Here is a 26,431-nt window from a genome sequence, read left to right as displayed (position 1 = left end):
CACGGAATGTGACTGCAGCTTTTCCAACCGTGTGGGACGTTCTGCACTAAATGTTAAAAACGTTTACACATTCGAGACCGGCTTCCGTCAGCTCCTGCACCGTAGGGAGACGCAATCTGTCGCGCTTCCCATCATTTCCAGGCCCGTGGCCGGACAGCTAGCCTGAGCGAGTGTCTTGTTGGCCATGTTGCCGTGCTGATGTGTGTGACCGCGCCTGTCGGCGGCGGCTGCGCCGTCCCGCACCGGGCGACTCCCAGGAGCGCACGCCCCCTCTTTCTCCGGTGGTGTTCGTCGACGTTCCGTTCGGGCTGCTGGTGGGGCTGAGGGCGCCGTCCCATCGCTCAGAGCTCCTTACGCCCCATCGCGCTTCGTCTCCGTTCCATCGCTCAGAGCTCCTCAGGCTCCATCGCGCTCCGTCTCCGTCTCATCGCTCAAAGCTCCTCAGGACTCCATCGCGCTCCGTCTCCGTCTCATCGCTCAAAGCTCCTCAGGCTCCATCGCGCTCCGTCTCCGTCTCATCGCTCAAAGCTCCTCAGGCTCCATCGCGCTCCGTCTCCGTCCCATCGCTCAGAGCTCCTCAGGCTCCATCGCGCTCCGTCTCCGTCCCATCGCTCAGAGCTCCTCAGACTCTGTCGCGCTCCGTCTCCGTCTCATCGCTCAGAGCTTCTCAGGCTCCATCGCGCTCCGTCTCCGTCCCATCGCTCAGAGCTCCTCATGCTCCATCCCGCGGCGCCGCGCGGCTACGAGCGCCGCGCCGCGCCACGCCCGGAGCCGGTGGCGGACAACGCCGGGGCCGCAGGGGGCACCATCAGCCGACCCGGCACCAGCTGGGGTCGTGCCTCGCGTCACACAGCACGGCCACGGCCCACGGCCCTGCCACGCTGCGGCTTTAAATGTGTGACTGTCGGCCTGGCTGTTCTCAATTTCTTTGTTTCCCCGCTCACGACATCGATGCCGAATCTCTTGCGTCACCTGTTGTGACTGACTCGGTGGTGTCCGAGATCACCAGGTGCGTGATACCAGAGCTGGGACATATTCTTGACAAGGTTTGCGGCCCAAACAGTACGTATGTTGTGAGCCACGGTGCAAACAAACTCTCTTGGCCCCGGTTTCGGTAACCCGATCGTCCGTCCGGCGGCGACCACTGCGCGCCTCCGCCGGCTGCTGTGGCGTCGCCAGACGATGCCGCCGGTGCCGCCGGTGCCGTCCGCGGCTGCGCCATGCTGGCGGCCGACCGCCGCTCGGCCATCGGCGGCGGTGCGCCGACGCTGCGCCCGCCGTGGCTGGGCTCGGCCGCGGTGCGGCGCGGCAGTCCGGGCCGGGCTGGCGGCGGCGACTGACGGCCGGTCTTCCAGCCGGAGCGGCCACGGCGCCGCCGGTCGCGTTGCAAAGGACGAACGCGTTCGTGCAGTAAGCGGGATCCCGTAGCGGACGTGCTGATACAGCGATCTGGCGAGGGCGGCGGTGAGCCGGGCTCTGTGACGCGGCGGCGCGCGCCGGGCGCCCGGTCCAGGCTGGCGTCACGTCACGGTGGCTACGGTGGCGGCAGGGACGGCTCGCACCTGCCGATGGTGCATCTGACGCCGATGCCGATGCCGTACCCGGGCCGCCCGCCGCCGGCGCCACCGCAGCGTTGCTCCCTGCCAGTCGGCGGTGGCGGCGGCGGCGGCGGCCACCGCACCAACGGCGACTATTATCAGACATTTGAGCTTAAGTCCGAGCCGGACCCGCTGCGCCGCAAGTATATCAAGTATCTGAACGATTCAGGAGGCATCGAGAAGTTCCGCCAGGAGCCGGAGCCCGGACTGTGCGCCTGCTGTGAGCGCAAGGTAGCGTGCTGCACCTGCTGCTGCCCGCGTGGCCAGATGAACACGGTGGCCGTCAGCGTGCTCTGCGTATGCGTGATCGTGTTCATCATCCTTTCGCCGCTGCTACACTTCATGGTGCCTACGTGACGGGGAGGGACCGGCGAGCCGGCGGCTGCGGGCGCATCACCGGCGGCCGAGCCGCGAGCCGGGACACGTGACAACCGTCCACCGCCGGTCCTGCCTCCGGCTCCGGTGAGTGGTGCTTGGCCCCACTCACACACACACACTCTTGGGCCAACACTGCGGCGGGTTTCTGGCTGGGTCGGTCTTTGTCCGCAGGCTCTCGCGATGTCGTATGACGATAGCCACCTGCCACACATGCCACACATAGCCATACATGCCACCCTCCGTCCCTCATCTCAGGTTACTCACGTCTTCTCGGACCATGCCGAGGTCATGCACGGTGAAGTGCTTCCGATTAGGAAAGCCGATTGGGCTTGCGGTGTGCCGATATCATTGTATAGCGGTGCTGGACTGACGCTCGCGGATGAGGTCATCAATGGACACTTCCTCACTTTTCGATGCGCTCAGTGCACCATTTGGGCTGGTTCCTCGTTGAAACCATTTTCGATACCTTCCAAATGTCCAGGTTCGTCGCATCGTAAAAATGCAAATATGTTTATTTATGAGGCTGCCACTGTTCGGCTCCGATCCTTTTCTAGCGCCTTCGGACGTGATTACTACGTCAACGCTGATCTCGCAAAAATTCCATCATTTTGTTACTTGCGCACGATGGGTTCCCACCTGCACACGGTTCGCGCTTGTGCATGTTGAGCTAGTTTTTCGCAAACGTACGTTGTACATAACATCGCTCGATTGCCCCGGATCTAGCAACGATCACCCGTCTGCTTTCGCAACTGGTGCTATTGGGCCCAGGCTTCCCCTTGCTGCACATTTGGCCCTCCAACGATGTCGTGGGCGGCACCGTTTTAACAGGATGAGCTAGGGACGGTAAGCGATGCACTACCTCTCCTCGGCGGGACTGGATGTGATCGCGTCTGTAATGTTTATCCAGTGGCTGTGGTATATCATGAAGTGCGGCTGTGTATTTATTATTATATGTATTATATATATATATATATATGTATATATATATATATATTTATTTATTTCGTTAAAAGGCTTAGATTAGTGTCATTTTTCCCTAGTGACTAAGCGTTTTGATCAGGTGACTAAGTATTTTGATCTGCATCTGCAGCACGTTGAGTTGTTTTTAGGCGCGAGTTGGCAGGTGGAACGAGCCTCATTTTGGACCATTTTTTAAGGGAATGCTCCACATTTGTAGAGCGTTTTGAAGTGAAATAGCCATCTTGAGAACCCTGTGATGCAGTTCGCGGTCATATCCTTTTTAAGACCCAACACGATCTGGTTCCTGTGTTACACGCCCGCAATAGCGCGAAAATATTTAATTGGAGCCTATTGCAAAGTTGCCTTGGCATTAATGACGTCATAAAAACGTCATACGATCGCGGTCATACTATAGGCTGTTGTTGCTTATGGTCAAAACAGCATGGCCGCTGGCACATCCGCAAAAGCGAGGATGCGGCACGTATGATGCAATGCGCGGAAGATGATTGGCTGTTAGCAATATTTCGCTGCTGAACGCGTGTCGCGAACGTAAGCGGGAGCACTTTCGGGTTGTGCGGCAATTGTGAACGGGGCATTTTCCCTGATTTCTAGGCCATAGGTCAGTATTATCAAAAGGGCGCCACTGTCTGGCAAAAAAAGTACGGCGCCCACAAAAGGAGCACTCACCCGAAATTTATAAAAAAAGAAGACACGACAGCAAATCTGTCTTGTTTCCCCTGCTAGCGTTTTTTTTTCTACTGACGTATCTCTTACAGACAGCGTGGTTGGCGCCTTGTGTACCGGAGCACAGAACTTTACACGGGTTTATGGGTTAGCAAGGCATTATGACATTAGGGAAACATTACAGTAATTTTAGATATATGTTCCACTAAGTTTTCACACATATTGTGCCACAAGTTTAAATCTTGAACACAAAATTGTATTCTACGAGTACAACCTCTTGAGCCGCATTACCATGAACCCCCGTTGGGACTTTGTTCCGAAGAGAGGTCACGGTGAAATGCGGTGTCGTGACTGAAAATCTGTGCGGCAATTGCGAAACAACCTGCAATTTGATAGTCCCGCGAGCTTTGCAAGTGTGAGATTACACTAATTTGACAAAAGAGTGAATCGGGGCTTGAAATGTGTGTGATCACTGGTGGTATGTGCCAGTGGCTTGTATTGATCTTGATGCGATGGGGAGTGTGGGTGTGAGGTTTGTACTTCTGAGAGGGATCATTGTTTTGATTGTCTTCAAGTCTACTGACTCCCAATAACATGTGATATATTGATACATGCCTCTACTTTTATGCTTGTGTTTGAACATGACAAAGGAATGCTGGCAAACTAAGAGAAACACTGGCTTTTATGTTGCAGGAGTGTACAAAAGCAAGCTGGTACTTCATTATGATCTGGCCAACATTTTGAACCTATTGAGGTAGTACAACATGTAATTAATTCGTTGCATGTCATTATATCACCATTCATTTTGGCAGTACGGGCTGGTGCGTGCACCCCATGAATGGACATGCTCAGTATCGGCTCACATTATATATCCTTGCAAAATGGTGTTTCCCTAAAGAATTCTGAAAATACAGAGCCGTGTTGTTACTGACGCACATTTTACTGTCTTCACAAATTTTGTATGCAGGCGAGCATTACTCGCAAGTCATCAATGTCATGGTCACTACAACTAGCGTGAGATGCTGGGTGCTGAAAAAGATGGAAAAGTATTGCTGTTGCTGTCTTGGATAGCTATTAATAACATTTTTATCATGAGCCTTGTGTGCACTGGCAGCTTCACCACTTCCTTGCATTTTGCCCATCCAACCATAACTACATTCACCTGTCATGTCCCCAGCCTTACGCAAGGTCAGGATGTTTGCCGTGTCATTTCACCACATGTAAAATTTTCCTACTATTTTTTAGTAAAGCAGCCTGATGGCTGCAGCATGTTGCATGACTGTGGAAGTGGAAGATGAGTTTGCATCTTTCTCACCTACGTTTTGTGGATTCCCAAAACAGGCTGAACAATTGATGCCACTGATTGGTTGGCTGCTCTGCTGAAAGTGATTTATATATTGTATCATGTGTCTTTGGTCATTCAGATGTCAGATGGGGAGTCAGTACAAGAGAGCACACTTGACCCACCTTTTCATGATGGAATTTATTATGAAAGGCGCATGGATTGCAGTACAAAAACCATATTGTTGTTCATTATGTCATGCCATAGTACAGCACTGAGGTAGTGCCACAATGAAGCTGTTGACCCGTACCGTTACACAATGTACCACATTGGTTGAGTACTCTATGTCAAGCCTTTAAGACGGCAGCTTATAATTTATGAATGATTTATAACAACTGATTTGACAATGTCAAAGGACTCAACAGCAAGAATGTCATTGCACCACAATGGTTATATCAGGGTTAACCATTAATTGCATAAATAATCCTGAGCAAAAAAAAACAACAAAATATTGGTAGCCCAACCTTACCATCCTTGCCATAGCGATAGCAATGCTTTGGCAATGAATTCATGGCAACGTTACAAATGTATTAATTTTCACATGACGCTGCATTTCTAGTTACAAACAATAAAGAAAGTAACTACTGTGCACATCACATTATATCAATGTCAGGACTACAGCACTGCAGGCAACGATGGGTCAACGATAAAGTATGACAAAATCATTAACAGCATAGCAAAAACAGCAGCAGCACAGCATATCATGCTTTGATATTTATAATCTGCCATAAAGCTGGCGATCGCTACGTTGCGTATGCCAAACAGTCCACCAAAGTTTTTTTACGGCCAGCGCCAGGACAAAAAAAAAATTCACAAACAAACCACCCACCAATCCGCCACCTAACACAGCCCCGCGACGAGAATGACCAGTTGGCGTCAGCTTTCGTGTGTTTTGAGGTATTCTTTATGTCTGGCTGCCAGATGCTGCCAGGTATTGCTGTCGCCACAGAACCATTCTATGACGCCATCAAACAATGACATAATAGGGCTCATTTTTACAAACTTTGAAATTTTGCTACTTAGCGTCGTTTTTAAACCTTAAAAGCCTACCAATAGTTACAAGTAAGGTTTTCCCATCATATCTGATGCTTAACTTGACATCTTCAGATGTGGAACATTTCCTGTAAAGGGGGTAGTCCACGTTGGTATGGTCTTTGGTCTTTGGTCTTTCGAACTGAAAAGCGATCTTGAAGATCATTCAGTGCAATTCACAGCCCTGCTTTTGGCGACCTAAAACCTTCTAGTTTCTGAGCTATGCGCCCGCAAAGATGTGCAGGCTATTTCGTGCAGACTATTTCACAGGCATGCATGACGCCACAGAATAACAAGAATGTGATTGTCAAGTCGCCCATGTCTGGCGTTCGCGAGCACAGTGCTCTTAAAACGGGCTTCAGTTGGCTCTCAATCACTGTGTAGGCAGCTGGAGATTCAAACAGTCAAGTTTTGTGCTACATAATACAAGAAGTAAGACATGGTTACCGTGTATTACCGAAGTAAGACTTGTAATCGAATAACTTACAGGGAGTGTTCCACATTTATATGGCGCTTTGGGCTGAAATAGCTATCTTGAAGTCCTTTCGGTGCTGTTCACTATCCTGCCCTTAAGACCTAAGCCTCTCTAGTTTCTGAGTTACGCGCCCACGTATTATAATATTGCCATTCAAAATCCTGCCGTTCCATAAGCCATGCGGCGATCAAGGCCAAGAAGAATATACATGTGGAGGCGTTCATATCTGGCGTTGGTGAGCGCGATTTCTGATATAACGGCCGTCAGCTGGCTTTTAATCAATGTGCAAGGTACGATGGTGTAATCAAACCACGACGCGTTGAGAAGCGCATTTACGAAACAGATAATTGTGCTGTCTAGAGCAGTGGTTTCCACGTAAAAGTACACCAATAGTTGTAAGCGAGCTTGTTTCATTATATCTAATGATTCAGTGTCTTCAAATGTGAAACATTCTCTTAAAAGGGAGCGCCATAACCGACCAGGTGAAGACAACTTAACATCTTAAACTCAGGGGCAAGTAGGCAAGGTGACCACGAGAAAGGGCCAAAACCCGAGCCCTTAGCGGTATTTGCTTCAGCAAACACCCACAGCATCATTTCTGCCATCTGTCGGCGAGTTAAAGTAATACAGGTGAGTGCTGGAATGAAAATTTTGCTCGGTTGGTTGGGCAGCGATTCTGGCGTCATACAAACGTTCCACGACTCAATCAAACAATTACGTATTGAGGGGCATATTAACTAAGTCAAGAAGTTTTGCCTTGAGCGGTCTTTGCCACGTAAAAGCATGGCAATCGTTATAATTCGGCTTATTCCAACATTTTTGACGCTCGTCTTAATTTTGTTAAATGTGGGACTTAACCTTTAAGGCTAAAATGTACCGAAAAATAATGAGGCACGTCGGTAGAGGCAGACATAAACTTTGACTTCATTTGTTCTACTTAAAAACGGTTTTTTGGTGGGTCCAGTTCCTTTCATGTTATCGGCTATTTTTTCCTTCCAGATTTTGCCTCATCTTACTGGTAAATCGCCTCGGGTAATTCCTTCCTCCATATGGGTCCCGGAACTCCATAATATATCTGGCTCCAGGATTCTTCTTCCGAGGCATCTTCTCTCCCTCAACCTCTTAAATTCAAATATTCTTATCAGTGGAATCCTAACCAAAATTTATGTGAGAGGATCTCCAAAGATCCCACAACGTGTCTTACTCACCAAAGAAAACATTCGTATGTTAGTTAAGCGTATTTGTTCATGTCACTGTAAGTACGCGCTGTGAATCACTAATGCCTCCCGTAACGGATCGGTGTAGTCCGATACTTTCTTGGCCAAGACAGTAGCATTAGCCTCATTCCTCGGATAAAAACCAGGAGAATTGGGATATAGTTGGGTTGATATTTCAGCAACATACCTTTATCGAAACAATAGTAGAGGTGAATTCACTTCTGCTGCTGTTATATTGAAGTGAATTAACTTCTTCATATTGAAGTAAACTCACTTCTGCGATTGTTTCGATAAAGATGCGTTGCCGAAATATCAACCCAGCTATATCTCCATTCTCCTGGTTATCCGAGGAATGGGGCTAATACGACTGTCTTATCTATGTGAATAATGTTCCTCGCTAATGCACTGAGCAATTTACGCAACCTTATTGGCCTTTGCCATCATTCCTTCTCTGTGAGGCAAAGTGCTTTGCTTCGGGGATGATTACCTTCGTAACGCTTTTGGTCGCTTTAGTTTTGTTTTCCTTCGATTACAAATGTGCAGAGACTAAGCCTGCTATGTCACCAGTACAAAAGTACTGTGGAGTCTGGGTAAAAGGTCTTCGTGCATTCATGCCGTTGTTTGCGGTCCTAATAGGCTCTCAGTGCAATAATCAATTACGTTTGTGCACACTTTACGACCATGATTTTCGGAGCGATAATCGTTTGGTTTCTCAACCAATTCGCCGCAGCGTCGTCATTCACGTGATATTTGATGCCGTATCCATTTTGGTAGGGAAGGCGGTAACACACAGGGGTCGAACTACGTCTGGAGCGATATCTACTGGAGGGAGTGTTCTTCTCCTTCCAGCGCTGCTGCAGTTGCATTTCAGCGCTTCGTCCCATTTCAGTGCCGACGCGAATGATCCGCGAATAGGCGATAAAGCCGGCATGTTTCCCCGATGCTCCAGCACTAGAGATGGGTAACGAACGTACGCTCCTCGGCTTTATGTGGGGGGGGGGGGGGGGGCGACGGAATGGGCGCTCTCCACAGCAGGCTTTTATGTGCGTGGGCGCAATTTTCTGTTTACGGTTGAATGTTAAACCCCATTTTGTTGAGATTTATTTTGCCGAGGAGTAGTTTTACCGCGTTGTGTGGGTTTATTCGGTGCTAAGGGAACGTTTCATTGTAATGAAAAATTCACCAAATCATGGTACGTGTTTTGGTCAATTCAGGTGCAAAGTTTTCCATTCACTTTGGATGCATCCAGTGCAGACCATCGGCGACGCGCTATATTCCAGTTGTGCAGCTATGTTCGTACAATTCTAAGACAGGCAAAGTAACCGTTGGATTGAAGCCATCATAGATTTAAACAACGGAGTGCCGATAGTGCTGCGTTTCTGGGAAACCACAGGACGAGGTTCAATTCCCGTGATGTCTGCCCGTCCGGCCAGAGTAAGAGGTAGGCGACATCATGCCGTCTCAGTGGCTGAGTGCGTCATGAAGTCCCAAGCACACACGCACGCACCCATGCATTTTAGCTAACGGAATTCGGTGGCGAAGGGTACGGGGCAGTTTTGATATGGACCTCCCCAGTCGTGCTCCTACTGACAGGGTTTGCCGTGGTACTGGCAGCACGACAGGGGTCTGGGCAAGCTGGCTCATTAATCGGACATGGCGGTATTGCAATTGGTCCACTCCGATAGACGGGAACTCGCCGACACGGCCGTTGGTTAGGATCGGAAACAATCAGTCACTTCGCGCTCATCCACGTACTTCACATGATAACCCTCACCTAAGCAAGCAGGCTTCATACGCATCCTTAATTCACCTAAGTCACCCGTGCCTTTCACCCAAGTATGCAGGCTTTACATGCTTAACCCTTCTATCCCATACAACGTCCACCTGTTGCTGCAGAATCTCCACTTCGAGGTCTTCCAGATAGCAAAGAATCTCCCTCATTCCACCAGATACCATATTATTTACTCTACTCCACTGTCTTCCAGAGTTTGCAGAATTCGACCCTTTGCATTATCTCTCAATCACTGGCATCGTGGCATGTTTCCCTTTTTCGTTAGTGAGCAAGTATCGCTTTTAAACTAGGGTAGGAGTGAAAAATCGATCCCAAAAAGACCGTGCAGGGGTGAAAAATTCAATTCACCAAAGTTGGAACTTATGAGTCAGTAGAATATGCCCCAGCAAACAGAGACACATTTCAAGTTGGCATGGACCTAATATCAGAAACATGACACAACTTTTTCTGTTTTTTAACATCTTACGTAATTACAGTGAAACAGAATGCGTTAAAAATTAGTAATTTCACGGCAACGTGATGAGTATCAAAAATTATGTAACAGCAGTGTTCTGGTGCTGCACTTTGCACTTTCCTTCCATGTAGTTAAAAAAACAACACAAAACAGAGCAAAGGACTTGAACAGCGAAAACAAGAAAAAATTCAACAAGCATAAACCATTCAAACAAAAAAGATTTGGGCTCCTGCACATCAGCACATCACTCAAACACAGCAGGCATACATCTGGCTTCTGTTAAAATCAGATCAGGAAATGCACATATTACGTCACTGTTTCTTGCAAAATACCAATCCTTATTTCCACGAAAGTAACCCAACTAAGCCTTACCTAAAGAAGTCTTACCTCATCTCATCCCGTCTAACCCATTTGTATCTCAGCGGCATTTGTGAATCACTTATTCTTACAAAATTCCTACTGCCACTTGTCATGCAATTAACCAACCTCATCTAATTTAGACTAGCCCATATGTTGAACATCATCTCAACTCGCGACATCTATTTCTTGACAGCAGTAGTTGTGATGAAACATAACGGAGCTTGTTTTTGGCTGGTTTGAACGCGTGTTTTGGTTCAGTTCATTTGTTCAGCCTATTGACACCAGACAAAGTTGACAACACACAAATCAAAGCCCCTCAAATAATTTTGAACAACTTTTCTGGTTGTTATGGTTAGCCTTCATCAAGGGCAGCAATGGGTATGCTCCACAAATAAGCTTTCTTCTCCAAATGTAACATAACTTATAGATGGCCGCAAAACCAGTTTTGTTGCTTGCCGTTTCAGCTGCGGCAAAGGCAATCATTTGTGTTTTGTTATTCATATTTCATGACTGAAAGTTTAAGATGTTTGCTTCACATTTTAAGTGGGATAGTCTGACCATTCTCTAAAGACCTATATCCACATAATGTTGTTATTGCCATGCAGCTTAAGGTGTTCCGGTGTTAAAGATATAGCGCATATCTACAGTACAATCATTTGCCAGTCAGCAAACCATGGTAACTATGGACAGCATCTGGTTAAGGCATACATGAGGGACCACTTCAAACGAATTTGAAGCAAGTAATCAACAGTTTGGAACACAATATTTCAATTACATGTCTTGTGGCATCATAATTTGTCTTATGAACAAAACTTAATGGATTAAAACAGAAAATGACAGCATATGTTCACAATATTCACACACATATATTCACAAATCATGTGTTGAAAGCAGGCAAGGTTAGCAATTAGTTGCTCCGCAGCAGAAACTGATTTATTAAGGACATGTTTCATTCCGGCCCCCACACAAACAGTCAGCATCTTCCGCATGGTTGGCTGACAGACAGGGTCATCCAGCCCACCCACAAAATATAAATATCAATCATGCCTACCAACGTGCCAGATTAAAATGCGAAATAAGTAAGAGGAGGTCTGCGTGATAAAACAAAATTTCGCTACCAAACGGTTCTGTATTAGCCGCGCCGGATCTGTCCCAAAGCCATGTACGCTAGGATGACTTACCGTGGTGAGGTAGTGAGCCTAGAATGGCTCAGATTTATCATTATTGAGACCCGCCACGAAGCAAAAAAGCGGCTAACTGGGAGTTCACCAGGGCAAAAATAAGGTTGAAAATAGGTCCCGTGCTTCAAATTGTCTCCTTCATTCCCCATACATTGTTCACCCTTGGGTGTACATGAAGCATGTTTGGGCGGCTGGCAAATCAATCCAATTTATGTATGAAATACTTGCGGGTTTGCGGTTTGAACATTTTGCGGAGAAATTGGTCCACATTTTAAGCCATAGATGGTATTTTTGACGGCGATCAGAAAGGAAGGAAGAATGAAGTATTACACTGATATGATAACAAAGAAAACGAAAGTAATTAAAGAAATGTAAAGACTGGTAGTTCATTGTGAAATTTTGTCATCAGCTCAGTTTACTAAAATTCTATGAAAATGAGAGCCCAAACGGTGCTATTCAGCTTTAAAATTTCATTTAGAAGGCATTTCTTGAATTTTTACTCCTGCATTTCGGGACTGGTCCAAAATAGAGATCAAGTTTCTTCGGATAAAAGAAACACGTGGAGTAAAATTTTCTACCAGGCTTTGTTGGTGTTTGTACCAAGCTTTGCTTTGTTGGTGTGGCGCTTGCGTAGTCTGACCCAAAAAATTGGGGATGCGTGAAAACCTTGCATTTGACACACAGCTACAGATTGCGATGCAATTAGTAAACAAACGAAGCTTGGTGCATGCAAGCGGCTGGAGTCGCCCGGGCTCTCGAGCTTGAAGGTACCTGATGCCCTTTTCCTGTGTATGCATGGACATGATTCAGATGTATGTGAGGCAGGATTTAGCGATGCGTGTCCAGGTTCTGTGGAGCCTTGTTTACGCTTGATGGTTTCAAGTGAACTTGTTTGGGATGACATCTCAAAACCCCGGAAAAGGAAGTATGGGTTGAATATGCGCGGTTAGACAATATCAGGTAGGAGTAAACAATTCACATAAAAAGTTTCTCCCCTAGGGCGTTGCTGCACACCCAAAGTCGGCAATTCGAGGACACTATGTGACGTCTCCTATGGCATTTCGCCTCTTCCACGAGCTCTCACATACCGGGGTGTTGGAGTCTTCATGTTTTCCAGATTTTGCAAAGATAAATTCCAAGTCAACAATGTTCCCACAGTGTTGAGATTTGCAGCCGCATTATGCCCCAGGTGCTGTCTTTTGCTCAGTCCACTATCTTTCAGAAGCGCAAAACTCCCTATTTACTGTCTCCAAGATTATCGGTTTCTTCTCCGCTGTGTGACCGGGAGTGTGTGGGTAGATCGTGTGTGGACGACACAGGGACGGATGCGGAATGTCATTTTGCAACTTGCATTTTCCACGTCGAAGCTCGGCCATGCGTGTCGGTATGACTACGTCCGCCGATAGGCGTGGTGAATAGCTCAAGATGACTTCACATTTGTCACGCCGCCACCTTCCAGAGCACATGGCTATTATTACTGGTCTTTACTGGCCGTTGTGCGCGATGGCCTAGGATTAATTACTTGGACATGGCTATTTGTATGGCGCCTGTCACGTCTACAATGTATTTATGATGTGACCATGGGGGCGGACGCTGTGCGTAGGAGGTCAGTGGGTCGCGGGTCTTTGCCCGGAGCCGCGGTCGGTGCGTGGGGGCGAGTGCTGTGGCCGCGGCTACAAGCCCGGGTTAGCATCGACAATGCCCAGATACAGCTACTTCCTTGGCAATCCACCGTGTGGTGATGATGCTGAGTTCCGCACGACTGCGAACGGTATGTAGAATCCACAGAAGTTTGTCCATCAGCGATGTCCCGTCACCGCCTCTTCTGTTAGCCGCGGGACCAAATTGAAAAATACAACTTGGAGGCCGTCCGCGGCTTCGTCGCCTTCTTCCATTAATATCTGGGTATTGGAGCATCGGCCGCCGCACGGACGGCGGTGCGTCGACAACGTCGCTGGTCCCAGCGCCGGAGAGATGCCGCACGTCAGGTGTCTGATCCAACAGTCGGCGAGCCATCCCGGTGGAACAGACTGGAAGCCGCAGCAGAAGCATGAGCGACGCCGCGCTCCTGTCTTCGAAGAGCAACGTCGCCCGACGAAACGTGTGGGCGAAGTATTTCTGCCGGCCTGGTGGCATGCCGTGTGCCGCTGGGGCCTGGTGCGGTGCTTAAGTCAGCCCTGCCCCCGACATTCTTCGTGGCACCAACAGCAATATATACCTTGCGATATGGAATTCGAACACAACAGGAATTGAGCCTGAACAGCGACCGCTGTCCAATCCACTTTGGAAAGCACCTGGGGGTAGGAGGTCTGTGATAACGGCGTCAAGACCAAATGACAGCGCCCGAGATTGATTTGGGAACCTTGACTGGTTTGTTCAGCCGGTCAGTGGTCCTCATCACTCATCACACAGAGGACGGTGCCTAGGTAATACTGGAACAACTGAGTTCAAACAGTTGAACAAAGAAGCGCATAACTGAACTGATATGCGGGATGGAAACCGAGGGGGCTAGAACTGAACGTTTGACAGCCTTGTTTGCGAATACAATTTTGATGTCGCCATCAAAGCCGTGGAACGTGCACTGCATCATTGACTCTGATATAAATAACGCCCATTCTCATTAGTTGTTTTTGTGTGCCGAGCCCGTCGCCAGTCATCTGCATTTCATTTTCTCTTTCAACTCTAGATTATGCCAGCCTCGTTCCCCTGGACAGATTGGCATCGTTCGTGCCCGTTCCGACGTTCCAGGACTGGCCTCAACGATAAAAGGCTGGAGCAATGCACGCATGCCTGCCGGCTGTGTGACGGTACGAGGCTGGCTGTGTGACGGTACGAGGCTGGGGCCGGCGGCGCGGCTGGCTGTGTGACGGTACGAGGCTGGCTGTGTGACGGCACGAGGCTGGGGGCGGCGGCGCGGCTGGCTGTGTGACGGTACGAGGCTGGCTGTGTGCCGGCACGAGGCTGGGGGTGGCGGCGCGGCTGGCTGTGTGACGGCACGAGGCTGGGGGCGGCGGCGCGGCTGGCTATCGACAAATGGCGGGCAGACCGGCGGGCCCCGTCCGTGGGGCGCGTGACTGGCTGGTGCGTGCCGGCCGGCCGGCCGCAGAAGTCAGTGATCTGGCACGGAGCGGCGCCCCGCCACCCGTCGCCCACCGCTGCCGCACGCGCGCCCGGCCGCCCGCCGATTTCGGCTAATGAAATCCCACTCGTGGTAAATCGAATCAGAGGCCTGGGCCTCCGGACCGTCCGTTGATTTCCAGGGATGTGTTGATCGCTGTTGGGAATAGTTTATTCGTAATTAGAAAGGCAGGGCTCTCAGTGTCGACTGGCCATGTCGACTGAGACGAAAGCTCAGCTCTGTGTCCCGGCTGCAAAGGTCGCGAAATTATGCTGTGCCCCCCCCCCCCCCATCCACCCAATGGTGTAGTTGCTGTGGCAAAAAAGTCGAGGCAACGGGCAAAACACTATTAACAAACACCCGGATGGCCGGTTGAATGCGACGCGCTCGGTTTGGGGTCAGTTGAACCCCCCTGAGATCTAAAGAACATTGAGAGAGCTAAATACATCAAATTTCCGGTTAGGTCTGTGAACTCATGCGTCAAATTTTGGGGTCCCGAGGTCATGACGTTCATGCTAAATATGGTGAAAGAAGTCCAGATCGGTTCTGTCCTCAGACTTCCTCATACAACCACCTTTAACCTAGATACCTCGTCTATGCAAATCGTCACTGGTGTTGAGCTCAGGCTTGTGATATTTGACCTTCTCAGGTTCACAGTGATTATCTACCTTCGAGATTGTTTTAGTTTTTGAATTTGGATAAGCGTCAGATATCACGCTTGCAGTTACGTCCCTCCTTTTTATAAGAGGACGTGACGCTTGTCGTCGCCCCTCTTATGGGGCGCCAGTGACCGCATTATGTGATCAGGGGCCATGGCGCCACTGGGATTCGCACCTGGCCTTCCTACATGGGAGTCCGACGCAATTACCACTCGGCCATAACAAGATACCCACCTGGTGGGCGCAAAATGACCTTAGTTGTCGGCGGGCCCTAAAACCCCAATCAACAACAAAAACGCCTACCTGGTCTTTGGCAATGTGGCCACACACGCTATTTCCTAAAAATCACATCCTGATTTCCAAAAAGGATGGTCAAAAACTGCTGAAAGAATCGACCGATTTGCCTCCTGGATGTTTTATGCAAGATCCATGCTAAAATTCTTGCGATACGGCGGAATAGGATTTTGGGAACTTTGGTCGATGAAATCAAAATGGATTTGTCAAAGAAAGAAACATGTGTGATTATTTAAGGGTCATGTAAAATGTAATTGACTGCTGTAATTGACGACAGTTCGGGTATATTATGTGCTTTGCATGTTGAAACAACATTAAATTCCATTGGGCATTGCTTGGTATTTAACTGTTGCGACACTTAAATTTCGCGGTAGATTTCCAGACTTGGGTGCAGCTTTAAAATCGTTCAAATCTTGCAGTGCTCAACGACGTGTACACCTCTCATTAGTTTCCGCACCAAACGGGGCTTACACAAGTCTACCCCCTGTAGAATGTTTTTTGCACTGTTTGTTAAAACGTTGGCAATCAAAATAATGACGCCAAATAGCACAAGGGGAATCGACATATCTAGAATAAAAATGAGAGCGCAGCAGCACGCAGATGGCACCACAAGTTTGTTACGGACGTGATATTTGCGCAGGAGTTGCTGTATCTCTTGAAGACCTCCGGGACTTCTGGGCTGGACTTATATTAAACACAGCAGAGTTCATGTGTCTGGGCCTCTGTCGTTTTAATAGGCAATCAGTGTGTGGTAACCAGCCTTGTAAGAAAATTGAGATCTTAGGTATCTGGTTGTTTGCGAAGGAATTTTTTTCGGAAAAAGCTTGAATCATATTATCCATGACACCCACGTAATGTTGAATTCGTGGTCATAAAGGCATCTTAGCATCAAGGGTGGAATAACTTTGGCCAGTAATTTGATAATGGTCATTGTCACGAAGGATTACGGTGCAACGCTTGTTATGACTTTTGGAAGGATTTAAAGAATTTCAGCGTTGGTTTTCTATTTACACACCTTTTATCAGCGATTTTCGGCCAGCAATGTTCCTCAGGGATTTAAAGACCTACTCGTAAAGACGCATCATTTTCTAACCACGCACCTTTTATCAGCGATTTTAGGCTAGAAATGTTTCTCAGGGATCTAAAGACCTTCTCGTATAAAGACGCATCATTTTCTAACCACACACCTTTTATCTGGGATTTTTGGTTAGGAATGTTTCTGCAGATATTTGATAAACATGCTTGTAAGGGCGCATCATTTGATCAAAGGAAATGCTCCACATTTGTATGACGTTTTGAACTGAAATATCCATTTTTTTTAGCACCTTTGGATGCAGTTTACGACCATGCCCTTTTTAAGATCCAAAGCCCTCTGGTTCCTGAGTCACACGTCCGCAAAAAAAGCGAAAAGGTTTATTTGGGGCCTATTTCAAAGCCGCCTCCGCAATGATGATGTCAGAAAAACGGCATACGATGGCCTTGATGTTACAGGCTGTTTTCTGCTTGTGGTCAAGACAGCATGGCCGCTGGCGCATTCGCAAACAGTGACGAAATGGGGCGCATTTTTACAAACTTCTGAAATTTTGCTACTTAGCGTCGTTTCTGAACCTTGAAAGCTTACCAATAGCTACAAGTAAGCTTTTCCAATCATATCTGATGCCTGCCTGAATATCTTAAAATGTGGAACATTCCCTTTAAATTACGGATAGCTGCTGTAAATAGAATCATGTTTTTATGGAGAGGTATGATACTAGATCTCCTTCCGAAGCTTTTCAAAACTTTTTAAAAGCATTCGATGGCATCTCTGATGCAAACGTGGCAAGGAAACTTCTATTTCCTTGTAGCATCCCGGTTCATAGGCATGCAGCACTTTGAGGGCTTATTTTCAGTAATAACAGAGCTTGCCTACAGTGGTTTCAGAGCTTACTGGGCTTACGTACCATAACATGATTAAAAATGAGTGGTCTTGGGACGAAATGGTTCTCAAAGCTTACCCCTCGCCGCACACCACGGATGGAAACAATAAGAGGGCAGCCGGTACTACCACACTTGACCGATGCACATTACTGTTTGCCAGGCATAGCATTTTCATAGAATATGGGTGAACTTAATATATAGGCTTAATAAGTGTCTTTGAATGGTCTTCTTAAATAAAGCATTTGTTCTTTCTTTGGGTGCATGTGATTACCTGTTGCATGTTAATAAAACTGCATAGAACCACCAATTTTTCCCTGTCGAAGTGTTTAAAATATCCTGAAACAACCTTTTCCTTGTCAAAGTGTTAAGTATACACTGAAACTTATAGTAGCATTTTAAGAACGTTTTAAAACGTTTCAGTGCTTTAATCCGTCGTGAAAATGGCTAATATCTTACCTGAATTACATACTAACATGCTTAGTGATCCCCATTCGTATCCCCAACTCAACCAGATCCAAAGTCTTACAATTAAGTATATCTTGCGTGGTGTGCACCAAAGGTGACTCGCGTGCATGGTGTCAGTCTGTTAGGCAAGACGGCTTAGGTGCAACTTCAATGCACGGCCTAGGCAATGCATTGATACTTAGTTGGGTCATTCAACTATTTAACTTCACGTCTAAGTATCAACACAAACTTCAGCATCGCGTTGATCCCTCTCCCGCCGAGATATTGTTCGGAACGAGATTTTGCGATAAGTTGGTTTCTAAAGGCAGGCTTACTACTTCTAGATACATTCCAAAGGTGTATAGTTATCTTCTGCAAGGCAGAACATGACAAGGCGAAATTGATAAGAGGGAGATACTTGTTAGTGTAATTCCCGCAAGATGGAAGCCTTGCGCGATGGAAGAATGCATGAATGTATATCTATGCAGGCGAGAGAAGCCAAGGTTAAGGCTTGATTAGTCATGCATAGGAAGCTATTAATAACGCTCAAAACTGAAGATTAATGCCCCTTTGGATTACTCGCGAACGGAAAGCGTTGCAAAAATGGAAGTCGACAGTGTAGCTCCCGAATCTCGGTCCGAACATCTTGAAATACCTTACTACTGTTGAGTGCCTACACGGCCCCAGTCGTTCCAATTTCAGGTAGTGCACAGATACATTCTTATCAAACGGTTCTTGTGTGTAAGGCTTATTGCAGAATCACAACAATGCACGTATTGTGGGAGAGATGACACTTTGGCCCATTGCCTCTTCAGCATTCAGTTGGTTCATGCATTTTGGTGCGATATATTTCTATCCCGGGTATGTGATGCCTATCCGTGCTCTACTTGACACACCTGTGACTATATTTACTATGTGGAATGCTCCATGTGTGGTAGATCCATGTCTATCCGTGTTCTACTTGACATGCGTGCGGCTATATTTAGTGTGTGGAATGCTCCATGTGTGGTAGATTCCGCCACCTTCCTGGCCGGGCAGTTGTACGTTTGGAGCGGCTCAATATAATCATTTTTCTCTAGATGATTTCCTACCACAAATCAAGCAATTCTTAGATGCCGAACGAATGATGACATTAAAAGGTGGGCCTCAGAAGAAGGGAATCATAGAAAAATGGCGAGATATTTCTGGTGGTGTCCTCTAAATGTTATACCTAAATGCGGGAGGTGAAACGCAGCAACCGCGCCAGCTCGAGGCGGAGTAACCTCCCAGCAGAGGCTTAAGGCCCCGTGCATAAAGGTGATGTGGTATCGTTTCCAATGCCTCTGCTAGCATCGGTATATGATACATGTGTTGTGATATATGTTTCCTGAAGTGTTAAGTGTACAAAAGTAATAAGAAACTAGCCCTGAAAAGGATAAATGCTTATTCCAAGTTATTTTTGGTTTCATATCGGTGAGGTTTTCCACAGCTTTTTGCATATACATTACGTATTGCGTGACTTGAGGTATCAACAACTTTCAATAACGTTCAGTTCACACTAGTAACGTAAGCAGATGGGAGCCAGTCTGCGGTATGATCTGTTTGTTGGACGCATCGGGTCTTTGGGTCCACAAATCAATGCATGTTAAAGGGGCTCAAATATAGAATCCCAATATGGAAGCCTCGCATGTCTTCATTCTACGGATAAGATGACTAAAAAAGGTGCTCATCGTCATCAAAAAAGTGACACATATCGCTATGCGTATCACAAGCACACAGGGGTACTGCGCTGCGCGGTCCCAGGCGGGCGCCGCTGTTCCACCCCACCGAGCTGTCAGTAGAGCAGACGCCCTGTCACGGGGGATTGACCACCGGACTGTCGCCAGAGCAGACGCCCTGTCACGGGGGATTGGCCACCGGACTGTCGCCAGAGCAGACGCCCTGTCACGGGGGATGGACCACCGGGCTGTCGCCAGAGTAGGCGTGCTGTCACGGGGGATTGGCCACCGGACTGTCGTCAGAGTAGGCGTGCTGTCACGGGGGATTGACCACCGGACTGTCGTCAGAGTAGGCGTGCTGTCACGGGGGATTGACCACCGGACTGTCGTCAGAGTAGGCGTGCTGTCACGGGGCATCGAAACCGACACTGGGCTGCGGCCAGCTGAGTGCCTGCATTTTCACACCCAGTGTCTCCCTCGCCGGAGTGTCTTCAAACTTGTCGGGGCTCTGACGCTGAGGCTGAACGACGAACACGACTGTATGCGGACGTCGCTGGGGCACGTTCTTACGTTGAGGCGCGCCATGCCCGTGACTGATGTGTGCGGACGTCGCTGGGGTACGTTCTTACGGCGAGGCGCGCCATGTCCGTGACTGATGTGTGCGGACGTCGCTGGGGCACGTTCTTACGGCGAGGCGCGCCATGTCCGTGACTGATGTGCGGCCATTGTCGTCAGGTCGTCCCCGAAGCCGAAGCCGTGCCTGGTACGTCGCCGAAGCTCGGACTCACCAACGCCGGGTTCTTCGTCCCCCATGTCGCGGCCATCGGTGGCGGAGCAGGTGAGACGCAAGCCCTCGCCCCCCCCCCCCCCCCCCCCCATGTCGCGCGGCCGTCAGTGCGGAGCAGGTGAGACGCAAGCCCTCGCCCCCTCCCATGTCGCAGCCGTCGGTGCGAAGCAGGTGGGAGCGCAAGCCCTCGTCCCCCATGTCGTGGCCGTCAGTGCGGGGCAGGTAAGAGCGCGTCTGGTCTCTGGCCGCCCTCCGTCTGGCCGCTCGCTGTCCTCCGTCGGCCGTGCCATGTCGACGGTGTCTCGGTTCCCGGAGAGCCTGCCGACCGAGGCACCGCCGGCTGTGTTGTGTGAGGGACACGGATTCGTGGGGGTGCCGGTCGCTGTCTGGCATAAACAGCGACGTGTGCTCCCACCGGAGTCAAGCGCTCGCTCGCGATAGCTCGGACACTCCTCGGCTGCCACTTTCTCACCAAGTGCTATTATTTTCGCTCTGGGATGCGAAAGCAAATATGCACAGCTGCGTGGCATGTTCAGGGTTGCTTTCCAACTGCTTCTATGAGCTGACCTCACTAGAGTCAGTGGTAGATCGTACCCTTGTTCCTGCCCGTGCCCGTGCGTCGCTGGGGGGCAGAAGGCCGGCGGCATCTCAGGGCGCTCGAGTCCCGTACCGTCAGGCGAATGCCCGTGCTTTACTCGGACAGGGCTGGTCGTTGTGGGATCGTGCGCTGTTTGAGTTGGCTCGGGCGGTCGTTACGTGGTTAAATGCAATGCCAACGCGACGTGCCTCTTGCGCCGCTCAGCAGCGGGGCTGCGGAGGATGAAATCGGCTTGAACCGGCCGGGCCGGCGCTGAAGTGCCGCTACTGACGAACCGGCCGGGCCGGCGCTGAAGTGCCGCTACTGACGAACCGGCCGGGCCGGCGCTGAAGTGCCGCTACTGACGAAACGGCCGGGCCGGCGCCGAAGGGCCGGTACTGACGAGCCTGCCGGGCCGGCGCTGAAGTGCCGCTACTGACGAGCCTGCCGGGCCGGCGCCGAAGTGCCGCTACTGACGAACCGGCCGGGCCGGCGCGAAGTGCCGGTACTGACGAGCCTGCCGGGCCGGCGCCGAAGTGCCGCTACTGACGAACCGGCCGGGCCGACGCTGAAATGCCGCTACTGACGAACCGGCCGGGCCGGCGTCCAAGTGCCGGTACTGACGAACCGGCCGGGCGGACGCTGAAGTGCCGCTACTGACGAACCGGCCGGGCCGGCGTCCAAGTGCCGCTACTGACGAACCGGCCGGGCCGGCTTCCAAGTGCCGCTACTGACGAACCGGCCGGGCCGGCGCCCAAGTGCCGGTACTGACGAACCATTATCGACTTTCACGAGGCAGGTGTTACAGTGTGAAATCAGCTGTCCGGTCAATATACAGGGCTGAGAATAATGTCGGCTTGGATGGGGCTGGTGCAACTTTACAAAACGGCCCTAATCTGCATGTCCTCGGTGGGAAATAATGAACTGATTTATATGGCAGTCATGGTGGCGGTACGTGATACATTGTATCACATCCGTCACAGTACTGAAGGAAGTGGCGGCATGGTGTAGACCTGACAATGGCGAAGCGCCACGATGAATGATTGAACCAATTTTTAGCCGTGAGGTGCGTACTTTTACTAATTGGTTAACTCAGTCCCGTGATTTAAGGGTTCAAACAAAATTCTTGGGTTGCGGTTTGCGGAAAATGGCTTAGGGGTTAATATCTAGAATGCTGCGGCGTACTTTCATGATTCTTTCGGCACCTTTCTTTTGGCTGAAATTTTCTCTTCGTGCGATACATTCAGTCATTTTGGCCTCAACTCGGGTCCGGTCAGAGGCGGGTAACACTTGGCGGTGCTTTCACTACGCAATGTTTTAGTAGAAAGCGTTCCAGCCGAAGACAACGTGCAAGACTGACAGTGTTTCAGGTGTTCAGGATTTGCCGAAGTTGGAAGGCCGCTTTTGTGACTGCTGGTAGCACGGACAGGTGGTAGTGGTATATTACTAGGACTTAAGTGGTCGAACTCCTGTTGATCACATGCTTGTCATATGATAACATCATCACCTCAGTACAGTGCCTATAAATAAAATCATCGTTGGCTTCTGGAGGGATGAGGGGTGTGGTTCGGCGGAGGGCAATGACGGGATCTGTCGCACCTGCCCCCCCCCCCCCCCCCTCCGCCTCTTCTGTGACTGACACTGTCTTAGTTCAGTTTGGTCGACCTCTTCGCTGGATCGTTAACGCCATTCCCAGAACGTGACAATAAAACGTGAACGTGACAAAGGTCCAGTTCTGACTCGTGTTTGATGTCACTAGGGGAATCTCGTCTGCCCGATGAGATGCGCTCTTGTCGCGCAGAGGCTCGGGTCCCAGCTTCAGTAACGGGTAGACAGCACAAACTGTTCATTGCGGGGCTTAGCGACTCTGCCGGTACGTGACCTTCTGCTCCCTGTCTTGCCCACTCCCTCCCCTTTCACTGGCATTCCCGTATCCCGCCCTCTCACCACCCCCTCATCCTCGTTTTATCGGGGTTGCCGTACCCCTTCGCCCGCGACCCCGGGTCGATCGGATCCTGTGGCTGAGGGGCGCGTCGCGCGGGTCAGTCACAGTGCATCCCAACATTCCATTTTGGTCAGGGTATCCGAGGGCGCGGGGGGGGGGGGGGCGTAGAGCCCCACACGAGGCTAGCGGCCTGTCGCCTGCGCCGCATGTCGGGTGGGCTCCTATGTCTGCCGTCAGTTGTCTCTCAATCAAGGTACAATGTACAATGCAAGGTACAATGACGTGATCAAGCAATGACGTATTTAGGGACATATTTACTAAACAGGGAAATTGTGTTGCCCGGAGCGGTGTTTTCCACTTAAAAGTACTCCAATAGTTGAAAGTGAGCCTATCCCATCGTATGTGATGCTTGCTTCAATAGCTTCAAACGTGGAACGTCCCCTTTAAGAGCACTCCACTAGTCACAAGTGAGCTTTTTCCATCACATTTGCTGCTTGCCTCGACATTTAAATGTGGAACGTTCCTTTCAAGGACGGCGTTGTTTTATGCTTTCTGGAAAACGTTCAAACTCCAACTCGTAAATCTGACCTAAGACGACTAGGGCAGCCTGCGCGCCCAGAAGGCTAAGCCATTACCACGGAATATGCTCTTGGTCCTATGTTCGGCGTTTATTTTTGCGTGCCTTTCCTTGCTCAACCATTGCTTTATGAATGTGCAAGTTGAAAGCTCAGAATGCTTCGGGCTTCCATACAGTTACCTAGTTATAACCAATCTGCGCACGCCTCGCAATTTCCGAGAAGCGTGCAGAAACAAGGTCATCGACCTTGCGCCGTGCGCACTGTGCGAGCGCATCCATTGCCCGCTGTCAACAGTGTGCGCGCTCGGTCAGCTCTGAGGCACCGCATGTGTTCGTCCGGTGCGCACAAACGCGCCAGCTGGGTGGCCTCGGCGCTGGGCGCTCTCAACAAACTGGCGCTTACAGGTCCAGGGCAGATATATGCACAGTACCAGGTATCTGCTGCTCGAACTGCACGCATGGAGTTCTCGCCATAGGGGTGCCGATAGTGTGCAACTTGTGACAACCCGTACAACCTTATAGTGTATAACGGCCACGCCAAGGACAACTTTTTAAACAGAATAAACAACTCACTTTTGATAGCGACAAAGCCATTTTGTCCAAAACCCACGTAAAACACATTAGGAGATATGTTCATCATGCCCCCCCCCCCTATGGTGCTGAAGGCACTTCCGCACGTTGCTACCTGGAGATCAGTACTGTCCGGCACGTGTCGGCCCTACACGGCGTGCTTTTGCTGCGATGCCTGCCTTGAGCTCCTCCACTGTGTGGGAGCTCCTCGCATACCCCGCGAGCTTTAGCCGCCCTCGCAGCAAAAGATATGTGGCTCAAGCCGTGTGAATGGAATGGCCAGCTCCCATGTTCTTTCGATGAGAGGATCCTCTGGCCAAAGTGACCTCGAGGCCACTCCCCGCCCATTTGGCGTGTGAGCCGTTGCGCTGTCCTGCTGAGACCATTTTGAATGAGCTCTGTCGCCCAACTTCCTCTTCCGGGCAATTCGAAGCTTGGTGAGGACCCGTCGGCAGACCCTTCGGCCGCGCGCCGGCCGTCAGCGTTGCCGTCGCCGTCTTCAGACCAGCATGGGCAGAAAGCACCGCTGCTGCGGAACGCTCACCACGCTACGCACGTTTCACTGCGCGGTGGAGCCTCGCCGATCTCGTCCGATTTGGCTGAAGACCAAAGTCTGTCACGCGGACTATCAAAAGGTGTGTTTCACAGTTGTATGGGGTTTTCAACCGAAACATTGAAGATCATTTGATGCAATTCACAATCCTGGCCTTCTTAAGACCTAAAACACTCTAGTTTCTGAGCTATACGCCCGCGAAGATGTGCAAAATGTTTTCGTGCAGACTATTTCATTTCATTGGACTATTTCAAGATCACTCAGGCATGCATGACGCTTCAGAATGGTCATTCAAATTATGCCACCCCATTAGCCATGCGACGTTCGAGAAGAAAGGGTCGTCAAGTCGTTCATGTCTGCCGTGCGTTATCACGGTTTCCAGATAGGACGGACGTCTATTGGCCTTCGATTAATGTTTTGCGGGCAGTGGAAGATTCAAACAAGAATAAACTTTTATATTACATAATGTAATAAATTGGGCGTTGGCACCGGATAGTACGGTGTTAAGACTTGTAAAGAAGTCGAAACTCACTTAGACTTAGGACTTAGACTTGTCGAAATTATACTCATAAGCGAATAACTTAAGAACAGTGTCATGGCCGAGTATGGGAATGCAAGTGTACAACTTAAACTTGCGGACAGATATGCACGAACACCATGAGAAAGGGCCACAACACGAGCACATAACAATATTTCCTTAAGCAAACACGTCTAGCACCGCCGCTGCCATTTCTCAGCGAATTGAAGCACTACAAGTGAGCGCTAGGGTGGCAATTTCGCACGGCCAGTTTACCAACACCTCTAACATCATACACAATTTAATGACGGTTTCCATGATGCCATCAAACAATGATGTATTGAGGAGAATATTTGCTAAATGAAAATTTTGTTTTGTCTAGAGCAGTGTTTTCCATTTAGCATACCAATAGTTATAATTGGGCTTATTTCATCATCCATGGTGCTTGCATCAATATTTCCAGATGTGAAACAGTTCCTTTAACGCAGCCGCTTATTTTAAAGTGGGCCTCATCGGAAAGCCATAGGTCTTCCGCGAAGTTGGACTGGCCGTTGTACTGTCTGATAAGCAGCCCCAGAACTGAGCGCGTGCGGTGCAGTCGTACTCGTTTAGGGCATGGTGTCCCTGCACCCTGTAGCCGCAAGTACGCTGTCGCTAGATGGCGGGCCGTTTTCCTGCTACAGTTCAGCTCTTGGCGAGACCGCCGGAGGCATTGGCGAGGCTGACCGCCGTTTACTTTGACCGTTTTGATCACTTTCTGTTTTTGGGGTTGCCCACTGTCTAAACACTAGTAGCCTGTGCACTAGTGCACTAGTGCAAACACTAGTGCACGATACTCAAAGTAGTGTTCATGCTCGGTGCATTTTTAATAAGGAAAAATCGTGTGAATGGTCGTTGCGCTTTGACTGTGGATTTGAACTCGATATCAAATTGTACAACCTTTGCTTTTTCGTCTGTCTTGAGCGGCTGGAGGCACGGCCATCTCCAGGTCGACTTCTGGGCAGTTCTATGCCCAGAAAAGAGTGGGAGTATTCAAAATAAAGCTAGGTGCTCAATAGTTGCGTTCCAGTAGGGCCACTCAACATGAAAGAAAATAGTTCAGTTGTTTCAGGAGCTCTCGGAAACTTCTAGGAGACCACGGTTAACCAGGTCGTTGCCATTGAGCCCGACCTGGGTAAGGGTGTGGGCATGATATTGAGTTTCATTGCTATCCAGCGTAGTATCGCGCAAGTCACTACCAGACAATTTTCACCGACTTCAATCTGTAAGTTTTATAGCACCGCTGAAAGGCAGTCAAGCTGTG

The 26,431-nt window shown here is 49.5% G+C and overlaps 1 long non-coding RNA gene across 1 annotated transcript in view; it reads left to right on the top strand.

Annotated features, from left to right (window-relative positions):
- Window positions 1-20,447, top strand: part of LOC119091241 (uncharacterized) — a 37,412-nt gene extending 16,965 nt beyond the window's left edge. The window contains exon 3 of the long non-coding RNA XR_005093388.1: window positions 20,338-20,447. This is a non-coding gene — a long non-coding RNA (uncharacterized LOC119091241). The remainder of the gene's footprint in view (window positions 1-20,337) is intronic.
- Window positions 20,448-26,431: the final 5,984 nt, after the last annotated feature.

This window comes from Pollicipes pollicipes, unplaced genomic scaffold, assembly GCF_011947565.3.
Source record: "Pollicipes pollicipes isolate AB1234 unplaced genomic scaffold, Ppol_2.1 Scaffold_3447;HRSCAF=4054_pilon_pilon_pilon, whole genome shotgun sequence".
Taxonomy (NCBI): domain Eukaryota; kingdom Metazoa; phylum Arthropoda; class Thecostraca; order Pollicipedomorpha; family Pollicipedidae; genus Pollicipes; species Pollicipes pollicipes.
This window is presented reverse-complemented; position numbering and strand designations above follow the sequence as displayed.